Source organism: Ambystoma mexicanum, chromosome 6p (assembly GCF_040938575.1).
Source record: "Ambystoma mexicanum isolate Mex_15411 chromosome 6p, UKY_AmexF1_1, whole genome shotgun sequence".
In the NCBI taxonomy this organism is placed as follows: Eukaryota; Metazoa; Chordata; class Amphibia; order Caudata; family Ambystomatidae; genus Ambystoma; species Ambystoma mexicanum.
Window position 1 is genome coordinate 448,517,590 of NC_090935.1, and position 12,479 is coordinate 448,530,068.

The window sequence follows — 12,479 nt, forward strand, 5'->3', positions numbered from 1 at the left end:
TAGATGGAAACAGCACCCCTGTGCAACTGCAAGGCTGTATGTGACCCTGGTGAGAAAATGACGGGTCACGCAATGCTCAGATACCCCAAATCTGCAATAAAACCGTGCACACAACCCCCGGTAGCCCACGTGTGTGGAATTAACCTCCCGCAGTACGCGGTGGCACCCAGGGACACAAAAACACATATGCGTGGGACACACAGGCTACTATGACCTTGAAAACAGGTAAGCGATACACAGGGGGACCAGCAGTGGGAAAAATAGAGTGTGCAACTCACCGTCTGACTATCATGGGAAAGAAAAACACGTGTAGGCAGGACCACCGCCAAAGGAAAAGGTACGTCCTCGATCCGCTGTCAAGTGATGGCGCGTGAAACAACAAGAAGTAGCAACACACTTGTCGGTCTCCATGAAAAGCACGTACAGTGAACTGCTGGGCCACGCTCACCTTTAACCCATGCCGAGGGAAACTCCCGCGTGTGTCACGTCACTTACGTGCTTAGGCCCTTTCCTCGTATCACACACATACACACGTAGACGTGCTGTTTTTGCATATGCGGATTCACTATGCACCAGTGCCGAGGGAAACGTCCATGCGTGTCATATCACTTACAGGCTTATGTGCTAAGGCCCTTTCCTCGAATTACACGCTGACATGCTGTTTTTTCATCTCCGGATTCACTCTGCATCAAGCTGGCCACGCGACAACACACGGAAGACCACACTCCTTCCCAGAAGGCCATTTTCCTGCCCCCCAGGGCCCCTTGCCGCCTCCCATGAGCCATCTGCTGCTGCCTGCCTGTCTGCTGGCCATGTGCCCTGCTTTTCGGTGCCTGCACATCAGCCATCTGCAGGGGTCCAGTTGCTGCGACCACCCCTGCTGGAACAGAAGACTCCCGACTGCAGTTCCATCGCTCCACAGCCCAGCACCAGGACCCAGTTTCCCACCCACACCGGCCTCTGGGGTTTCCATGTCGGGCCAAACTCCACCTGGAACCAGTGGCAACCCCCGGTAGAGAGGAAGAGGGCTGCCAGCTTCACTGCAGGAGAAGTTGGCATCCTGGTGGAGCAAGTCCTGGTGGATTATGATGCCCTCTTCGGGCTACCACGTACCGACAAGGAAGGACAGCGGAGGATCTGGTTGGACCTCGTGGGTGCCATGAACGCGGAGGGGGTGGCAACCCGCGACCTCAAACACATCCATAAGCGCGGGAGGACTTCAGGTCCAGGACCCTCAGGAAGGCCCGGCACCTCGTGGATGCAGCGGATGCAGTGGGGTGCCGAGTCTGCCTTACAAACGACCAGATGAGGGTCCTGGAACAAATTCACCCAGCGCTTTACCTTCAGGTCCTCGAGAACCAGGCCCGTCTGGAGTCGAGCAGTAAGTGTCCATGTATACTCATTGGACGCAGTGCATGTTGAGGTGTGCCAAGAGTGTGCAGCTTGGACATATGTCTGACATGGGCCAAATATGGATGTGTATGTGCAGGGACATGACCGTGCTGCATGTGAGTCCAGTCATGTGTGATGCATATCAATGGTGTATGTGTTCCAAAGCATGATGCACAACTGCATGTGAAGATGCACACATGTTTGCATGCCTGTGTATGTACTCAGCCATGTTTGTGGTGTGACACATGGATGCTCGTCGCGCCTTCATGTACGTGCACAGTGTACATGTGTGTGTGTGTGTTTGGGGTGGTGACTGTGAGACACCATGGATGCATGTGACACAGACATATAGGTACCCGATTGGCAGATGTGACATATTTGCCGGTGATTGTACTGTGACAGGTGGTGGAGATATACAGATGCATGTCTGTCTGGTGGCGTGTGTGCATGTGTTTGGCACTCCCCATGTCGCTTGTGACGTCATGCCAACCTTTGGATGTTCATGCAGTTGTGTGTGTATGGATGCTGCTGCCTGCTGCACGATTCTTGTTAATTTGTGCATATGTGTGGGTTCAAATGACATGACTGTTGGGGAGTGTGTTGACATCTGTGAAGTTTGACATTGCCACTCATGTGCAACTGTCATGTGTGTATCAGACCATTTTTCAGTGCCCTGATGCCTTTGTTCTATCTCTCCCTGTCTGCAGCGTTGACTGATGAAGAGGGCGGAGACAGTGCTGTGGAGCACAGCGGCAGGGATGCCACTGCAAGCCGGAGACACAATGCCCAGCTCCAGCTCCCCTCCGATGTAATCATATCTTCTGCAAGTGAGGAGTCTGGTGCTGCATCCATGGCTGAAGCTGCTGAGGGAAGGTACATGAGGCGGAGGTTGGAGGTGGACTCCTCAGCAGCAGAAGGGGCAGCTGAGCCCCCACAGGGGCCTATGGAGGAAGACAGCACAGAGTCATCCAGGTTGGTGGGGGGTTTGGTTGAGGAGGAGGCTGTGACAGCCCCACGCACGGGGCCTGGAAGGGGGGATTCCACTGGTGCTAGTGGTACAATCCAGGGACAGGAGGCAGCACAGGCCGCCGCGGAGGTACCTGTGTGTAATCCTGTCCCCGATACTGGGACTGCATCATCCGGCACCAGCAGGGATGCCTTCGTCCAGACCCGTTTTCAGTGAGGGGATGCGCATACAACAACTGGCCTTCCTCTCCCTGTGGACGTAGCAATTTGTGACCAGATTGCGCCTGTCCTAGCTGGCTTGGCGTTGCGCGCAAGTGGTATTCGGGATGACATGCAGGGTTCTCGTCAGGACAATGCACATCATTTTGAATACCCATTTGGGTGTGTAAAACTACTAGGACAGGTCGTCGGCACTGGGTTCCTCCGTGTGCTGGATCTTCTTGCGACCCCCTCCTCACCTGAACCCCCTATGCGCCAGTCGTACCCCATGCCATGTTCCCACCCAAGTATCACCTGAGCCCCCTGTGGAGCTGCTCCTGAGCCAGCGGCCAGGCTTGTAGAGGACACATCCCTGCCACAGTCGGGAGTCAGAGGTCCAGCAGTGGTGGTCACCCCACCAACTGGACCCCAGCAAATGGAGGATGTGCAGGCATCAATAAGCAGGGCATGTGCACAGCGGCACCAGAGGATTCCATCAGCCTGGATGCCGTCGTGGTGCCAGAGGCAGTTAAATCGGAGGCAGCAGCAGGCTCAGCGTTGGAGCCATCATGGCTCGGGCCCTCAACATCCCGGGGGCAGGCATCGGCAGGCAGGCAGGAGGACCCAGGATTGGGAGTGACTTGCGTGTAGCAGCGGTTGGAACAGCAAAAAGATGCAGAGTGGCGGTGGGTGGAGAGGGCACGGCTCACAATGGTCAGGGCGGAGAACTCCATGCACCGGGCTTTGAGGCGGGTTGAGTGCCTTGAGCCAACTCGCACGGAGTTGGAGGATCCCATGGCTGCATCCCTGCGAGACCTCCAGGCCATAGAACAGGCCTGCCTCCGGAACATTGACATGGAGTTCGATGATGCCCTGGCCCAGAATATCAAAAAGTGAGCCATCGGACTAGCCCACCGCCTTTGTATATAGTTATTTAGGTTTAGGATTTATGTTTTTTTTTTTTTTTACGATTTGGAGTACACTGACTTTAGGGCATAGGGTTTTCTGTAGGTTTCATTTTGTTTTAGGGTCATAGACCCTTCAGACTTTCATTGTAAATAGTTCCGGACATCTACATACTTTGATTTTGACATCATCCCATGGAGTAATGGTTTTTTATGCTTTCATTTTTGGATTTTTTTCTATAGACTTTGGCGATGGTCCTCTTTTCATTTTTCATGTCTTGGATTTTCATTTTTCTTTGGATTTTACTTTCTTTGTCATATTGCATTCATTATTTCTTCATTTGCATGTGTGGTTTTCATTTTGTAAAATGTTTTATTTTGAATACATTTCATGACTCTTAATTATTGGTGTGGTCTACTCTCATTGGTTTTGTGCATGTCTCTATGAGCATTGGCTCAGTCATGTGTTGCCACTGTGTGGCTCTGTAGGACATTTATTCATGGACATGCTGGTTCTTTTCAGACTCTCATGGCATGGGTAATTTACTAGGGAGTGGGTGCAGTGGATGGTTGTGTGTTTGTACTTGGGGGTCGGGGGTGGGATTTAGGTTGGCATTAGGGCCATGGGTCTGTATAGTTATGACATGGTGTTTGAGGGGACATGTGTCGGGGCCTGTTGGCAGGTTGCCGTCAATGGGGGTGGGGTGGAGGGACATGAGTTGGGGCCTGCTGGCAGGTGCCCGTCACTGGTGGGGGGACTTGTGTTTGGGCTCACAAGTGCATGCTGCCATGTAGCCTGCCTGCAGGGCATGGTCAGGGGTTGCAGGGTTCCCCCCTTTGGTGTGGGCTGCCTGCGGGGCATGGTCAGGGGTTGCAGGAGTCCCCCCTGTGGTGTGGGCTGCCTGCAGGGCATGGGGAGGGTGGATGGGCTGCCCGCTGGACATGTCCAAGGGTGATGGGCTGCCTGTGGGGCATGGTCAGGGTGGATGAACTGCCTGCAGGGCATAGTCAGTGGTTGCAGGGGTCCCCCTGTGGTGTGGGCCTCCTGCAGGGCATGGGGAGTGCTGATGGGCTGGCTGCAGGGCATGGTCAGGGGTGTATGGTGGTCCCCTGTTGTGATGACTGCCTGTGGGTCAATGACAGGGGTGTAGGGTGGTCCCTTCTGGTGAGGGCAGCCTGTGGGTCAAGGGCAGGGGTGTAGAGTGGTCCCCTGTGGTGAGGGCTGCCTGTGGGTCATTTACAGGGGTGTAGAGTGGTCCCCTGTGGTGAGGGCTGCCTGCAGGTCATGGGCAGGGGTGTAGGGTGGACCCCTGTGGTGTGGGCTGGCTGCAGGGGGTGCATGTGGCTCCTCACCACACTGCTGCATGAATCTGGGGATATGCGAGTGAGTTTTCCACATGAACTCACTGGTGCGAACGGGGTATGTGTATTCTGGGGTACGCGAGTGGGAATTACACGTGATTTTGCTAGCGCGAGCGGGGTATGTGTATTCCAGGGTACACGAATGAGCTTTCCATGCGAATTTGCTGGCACGAGCGGGGTACGTGTATTCCGGGGTACGCCAGTGAGAATTACATGCGATTTTGCTGGCGTGAGCAGGGTACGTGTATTCCGAGGTACTCAAGTGCGCTTTACACGTGATTTCGCTGGCGGGAGCGGGGTACATATATTCTGGGGTACGCAAGTGAGAACTACATGCGATTTTTCAGGCGCGAGCAGGGTACGCATAGTCTGAGGGGTGCACAGGGAATTTTACACACGATTGGCCTGGCGCAAGCTGGGTACGCATATTCCGGGGTACGCAAGTGCACTTAACACGTGATTTCACTGGCTGGAGTGGGGTACATGTATTCCGGGGGAACGCGAGTGAGAATTACACGCGATTTGACAGTGTATGCCCTTCCGGGTGTTCCCTCCCCCCCCATCCTCACAGGCAGCACACCCAACAGGCCCCCCCTAGACCCCTGGTCATGCCCCGCAGACAGCCCATCCAGTCTGACCATGCATGTAGGCAGGCCACACCACTGGGGACCACCCTACACCCCTGTCCATGACCCGCAGGCAGCCCTCACCAGAAGGGTCCACCCTACACCCCTGTCCATGACCCGCAGGCAGCCCTCACCACAGGAGACCACTCTACACCCCTGTGCATGGCACGCAGCCAGCCCATCATCCCTGGACATGCCCCGCAGGCAGCCCATCCACCGTCCCCATGCCCCGCAGGCAGACCATCCACCCTGACCATGCCCAGCAGGCAACCCATCCACCCTCCCCATTCCCCGCAGGCAGACCATCCACCCTCCCCATGCCCCGCAGGCAGCCCATCACCCCTGGGCATGCCGAGCAGGCAGCCCATACACCCTCCCCATGTCCGACAGACAGCCCATCCACCCTCCCCATGTCCCGCAGGCAGACCATCCACCCTCCCCATACCCCACAGTCAGCACTTCCGCCCTCCCCATGCCCCGCAGGCAGACCATCCACCCTCCCCATGCCCTGCAGGCAGCCCATCCACCCTGACCATGCCCCACAGGCATTTGCTATTTGCCTGGCGTGAGTGGGGTATGCATATTCCAAGGGGTGCGCGGGGCGTTTTACACGCGATTGGCCTGGCACGAGCGGGGTACGCATATTCTGAGGGGTGCACGGGGAGTTTTACATGCGATTGGCCTGGCGCGAGCAGGGTAGGCGTATTCCGAGGTGTGCGCGGGGAGTTTTACACGTGATTGGCCTGGCGCAAGAGGGGTATGTGGATTCCGAGGGGTTTTTGGGGAGTTTTACACGTGATTGGCCTGTCGCGAGCGGGCTACACATATTCCGAGGGGTGCTCAGGGAGTTTTACATGCGATTGGGCTGGCGCGAGCGGGGTCCATGTATTTGTAGGGGTGTGCAAGCAGTTTTACAGGTGATTGGGTTGTCGCGTGAGGGCTGAATGCTGTTTTTAGCGCAATTTCATTGTTGGGGGGGTGTATGTTGGTCCACTGGCCTTTGCGCCATGTAGGGGATTTGTGTGGATGTTTTTGGCACACAGGGCAGGGTTGGGGGCATAACTGGCACTGCTGCTGGGTCACTGCGCCCCGCAACGCCACAGCTGGTGGTGGATGTTTAAATCCATGAATACGTGGCGAGTCAAAATGGGTTTTGGCGCACGCTGCTGGTGCAAGCGCTTGATTCCATGAATTACCCCCTTTATATCTAGCTCCAAAATAGTTTTGCCAACTGTTGTGCAGATTTGTTAAATGGCACCACATTTATAAGCCTTTACAATATGTTGGGACCCCCCTCTAATTTTGCCCCCTCTTGAAAGAATCCAACCAAACTTTGCATGACCATTCAGAATTAGGTCTGCAATAAACTTCCCAAATTACATGCATTTTCATTGAGTGGTGTAATGCAGAAATAGCCACAGTGTCCGTGGACACCACAGGACTGTCCCAGGACGTCTGGAGTGTTTGCAGACTTTGGGGATGGAAATAAACAGTTTTTTGGCTTCATATGGCCATATCCTATCCCATCCTCATCACCCCACCTCCCCAAAGATTGTTTGACAAGTGCAATCACTAAGATATCACTAATTTCTTTGATCTACTTTTTCATTGTTTTAAAAAAAAGACTACTGGACGGACTTACACCAAATTTACAAAAGCATGCTTTCGTGACCAAGCTGCCGCCCCGGCTGTAAATTTGGTGAAATTCTTTCCAGCAGTTTGGTCTCTAGGCGTGAGCAAATTTTTTTCCATTATGACTATGGAAAAAAAAATTGGCACCCCTCTATAACTTTGCCTCCCCTTGACAAAACCTCACCAAACTTGCAAAAAGAATTCAGAGCGGGCAATATGCTTATTTTGCAAAGATTGTTGAGGATTCGTTTAGGGGAGCAAAGTTATAAGCCACCCAAAAAGTGCTCTTGCTTTGGGTTTAGCAACTTAACCATAACTACATGGCCGCTACCTCAGGCCGTGCAATATATATATATATATATATATTCCTAGTGCTCTCTGAGACCCTTTGTTTGCCTTTTACTGAATTGCATTCTGGTATCTGTAGTCTCCCAGTCAAGATGGGGGGAATAATGCCACAATTGTACACATTTTGTCTAAAATATTTCTATAAGGATTTATATTCTTGAGTAACACTATGGTATGTGTACTTTTCAAGTTATCTTTATAAAACAGATAATTGTTGAAAGCCAGACATACCTCAGGTGTTCTTAGGCTATTGAACCTATAAGACAATGGGCCTCATTCTAACCTTGCCAGTTCGGAAACAACAGTTCCGGTACGTTTACCAGCACCGTTGTTTCCGGACCGGCAAAGTACAAGTCTATGGGTAGGTGTCCTCCCACCCACAGACTTTCACAGAAGCACCGGCACTGTTATTACCAGTGCCAGTGTTTCTGCGGTCCCCATTCCCATAGAGTCCTATGGCACTATATGGGACTGGGGAACAACATATAACCAGCGCTTGACTTTCCAACCACTAGGGTTGTAATACCCTGGTGTTAGTGGCAAGCTAGGCACCGTTAACTGTTTACGGGTCCGGCGTCTACCTGACGGTTATACAGGCACGGTTACCGCTGGACCCGTAATGAAGCCCAATGTCGTTTTTTGAGTGTTGTTTATATGTACCAATTAAACTGGAAATTATATTACCTCATAATCTTAAGAGTTTTTCTATGTAGTGAGTTGGTGTTTCCGGAGCGGGAGGGGTGTTTTAGGAGATTGTGGGGTTAAAGGGGCTATAGATATTGTTTGTGTTGGATATTTCAGCAATAGAGGCAATTTCAGAAGTTGAGGAATCTCATTACTCAGAAGATTGTGGGGGAATAGAGAATTTTGACAATGGGACCAATAATGATGTTCAGGACATAGGGGATGTTTTTCAAATCATTGGCTTAGAAAGTGTTTCTATAATATTAGTTAAATAATAATAATAATAATAATACTTAGGCTTTTATATAGCGCTACAAACCCTCAGGTATCCGAGCGCTGCTTATTATTACCCACGGTGTGTGGTGCTCATTTATCGACCTCATTTATCGACCTCGGAAGGATGAAAGGCTGAGTTTGGCCCCGCCGGGATTCGAACCTGCGTTAACAGGCTCTGCACGGGTGTCAAAGCGAGCGCTCTACTCGCTGTGCCACTTGACCGGCTATAATATCACTTTAGATGTCGTATTTGAAATGAGAGGTATGTGTTAAATCTGTGGACAAATATGTTTGACTGGGAGCACACCAAACACAAAATAATTCCTCTAAAGAAAGAACATAGACAAATGTTGCAAGATTTTGGTAATTGTAATAGAGGTCAGGGGATATTTTGAATGAAAATATATTTTTTGGGTTATATATTGGAACAAAAACAAAAACACAAAGGCTATTTTAAGAGCCAAGGATAGAGGTTTTGAACTATTATTGAAAATGAAAATGTTCTTTGATGCCCATTTTTTGAACAGCCACAGCTATGGACCAGCCAATGAGACATTGCACCCTATCAGGGACTTCTATAACCCTGGGTATGAGCAAACCAATGGTACGTCATCTATTTTGGTGGGCCTGTGTAGCCACGGTTATAACTGCTGCCAGAGCGGCAGCTATTTAAAAAAATATGTTCTGTGCTGTAATCATGTTATTTAATGGATTTTACAGTACACAATTGTATATGTTGTTCTGATTCCATGCCCTCAACTGTACATTTATGTCTTTTGAACTTTGAAACCTTGTTAACATGTCTTTTTGAGTATGGGAAAAAATGTTTGTGTACCCATGGCTACAAGTGGGCATTCGTATCTGTGGCTATCAGCAAGCCAATGAGATGTTGTGCATTTTAGCAGGTGCATAGAGCAGCAGATATAAACGCTTTGTATTAGCCGTGGCTTTAAGTGTACATATTTCTGTCCAGTAATCATATTATTTTATGGATTTTAGGGATGGTACACCGCAGAATTATACATGTCTTTCTGATTCGATGTCACCTAAAGCCGTGTGTAATTTAACTTTGAAACCTTTGCAATTTGTGGTTTTGAATGTATTAAATGAATGTATGCGTACCCATGGCTGTAATGGGCCTGTTTATAGAAGGGGGTAGCATAGCCACAGCTATGAAAAGAAATGTATAAAATAAAATGCTTAGATGTTATTTTATTATATTTCTGCATATATATGTAATAATTAGTCATTAAAAGGACTGGTTTGGTGTAGAATAAGTGTTGTATTTTAGCACATTTAGAGACTTGCTTTGATGTTATCAAGGAACACTGCATTTTCTTCCTCAGTTAGGTGTACTCCGTCATATCTATACATATTAGTCATGTAGAACTGTATGTTGTTGTTTGATATCCATAATTGTTTTGGTCTCTCATGAAAGCTGAAACTACCTTATTAACATGTGTCCATGATTTTTCAATTTTAGAATTAAATCTGGTTGTCCACTCCCATTTTTGCCGCTGAGTTAGATTGGAAGAGAAAAAGATGGAGTGAGGAAAATGGTCAATTCGTTTTTGCAAATCTTTTTTCATCATTGAAGCAAGGGACATACCTGTACATTACCCAACTCATTGCCTCCAGAATGAATCAAAATGATGTGTGGTTGCCCTGTATTTATCAGATTGAACAACTTAGGAAAAACTTGGGTCCACTGAATTCCCCACAATGCAAATAATTGAATTCTAAAATCAGTCAAACACAGGCATATGTTAAAAGTATTTTTTTACAAAAGGTTAGTAACCATAAGGGCAATTGCTTGCCTTCAAGACTGCCTGCGAAGAATGGAGATACCCACTACAAGGTAGCGCCCTTCCATTCATTCTGCGCACCAATCACAAAAATGTGAACGTTCTCAGGAGGATGCAATGTGTAAATTCCAGGCAGGCACAATGGGCACATTTTTTCAGCCAGTACGATTTTACCATCACGTATATACCTGGTACCCAGAATAGCCTTGCCGACGCTTTATCCTGATGAGATTCTCCTGCTGTACGTGCCACCCCCCTTGCAGAATACTTATTTCCACTCAACAGGATTGTGGGAACAGTCTCTACTTTCTTGCAGGATGTAAGAACGGCTACTACTCTGGATCTGGTAGACAAGGTACCTCGGAACAAATAGCGAACTCTACAATGGACGGGCGGCTTGTTGTGGGTTGACCAGAGGCTGTTCGTTCCCACTCGAACCCTACAGTTGAAGATATTAAGGTGGTGTCATGACCATGCTACTGCAGGCCAACGAGGGCAAAGGGGTACTTTAGAGTTGGTCTCTCATTCCTTCTTCTGGCCTACCCTGTCAGGAGATGTGAAGAAGTATTGTAAAGCCTGTCCATTATGTGTACAAATCAAGGTTCTCACCAGTAAACCCTTGGGCCTATTAGAACAACCAGAAATACTCACTCGACCTTGGTCCCAGATTTCTATGGACTTCATTGTAGATTTACCCGTATCCCAAGGTCATACTTGTCTCATGGTTACAGTAGACTTGTTTACCAAACTAGCCCATTTGTCACTGCTGCCAGGTATCCCTTCTGCTTCTGGAATGGCCGAGATATTCCTCAGAGATATTTTCCGTCTACACGGCCTACCTGATAAGATCATTACTGACAGAGGTAGTCAGTTTACATCCCGATTTTGGACGGCTTTGCGTACGCGCTTAGGGATTGATAGAGCGTTGTCTTCAGGTTTCCATCCTTAGACCAATGGCCAGACCGAACGGCTCAACACCACATTAGAGCAATACCTTAGATGCTACATAAATCGCCATTAAGACAACTGGGTCTCCCTTTATCCACTGCAGAATTCGCCTATAATAACTCGGTGCACTCGGCTACCAACCTTAGCCCTTTTTTTTGCACTTATGGTATACATCCACGAAGAATTCTTCCAGTATTTCAATCCCCTACGAACTTACCCACCATCGAGTCCACTCTGTCTGAAATAGCCACTGCCCATAAGACCGCCCAGCTTAGTCTATCTGCAGCCAAGGAAAGGTACAAGGTCCAGGCTGATCTCCATCGTCTGTCCTGTCCCCAGTGGAAGGAGGGTGACCTAGTCTGGTTATCCACCAAGTACTTACCTCGTTGGCTACCCCCTACTAAACTTCCCCCGTTATTTGGGGCCCTTTAAGATCACCCTAAGGATCAACCCAGTAACATTTAAACTCAGGCTACCTAAGAATGTGAGTCGTATACACCCAGGATTCCATTCTTCCCTTCTGCGCTCGGACGACCCAAGTACTGCAAAAAACAAGAAATTTGGCTTACCTCCTTGTCATATCTCCACTCCTGAGGAGTATGAAGTAACCCACATTCGGGATTCAAGATTATAGATAAGGTCAACTGGAATACTTGTTGGCTTGGAAGGGTTATCTGAGTCTTTTGTTCATGCCCCTCTCCCTACCCGGAGGTTCCACCGCACTCACCCGGGGAAACCAGGGGGTGCGAGGAATAGAAGGGGGCACACTGTCACACGCCGAAGACACTGAGGCTTGTGGACTCGGTGGCAACTGGGTAGCCATTGAGGTTCCCAGCACGTCTCCTCCATGTTCCATCTTTGACGGACTAGCTTCTGCAGCTGCGTCTGTGAGAAGCCTTTTCCGGCTGTTTCACCCGGAAGCCTGCCGCGTTTCAACCCATTCGCGTCAGGCTCTGGGTGAGATGCTTTTGTGTTTTCCTCACTCCGTGTGTTCTCCGCATTCGCTTGATACTTTTCTTGCTTCCCTGCCTTCTATCCCTCTCCTCGGCTCCCTGCTCCTACCCTTGGCCGTGATTTTGCCCATGCCCCACTTGCCTGCCATTTCTCAAGTCCTGAGTTTTTTCCCGTCTCTGTTCTTTTTCCTTCCGTGCTGTCTACCCTTCCTGCGCTGTCCTCCCAGCTGTTTATAATTTTTTCTGGACATCATTACTGCAGGGTTCAGTTCTTTGCATCCCTATTTTGGGGTGCTATAGTATCCGAACCTAGGTTGTTTTTCACTCTGAAGACAACATCTTCCGGTACCTGCTCTCCACCTGCCATGAGGGTTTTTTTTCGTG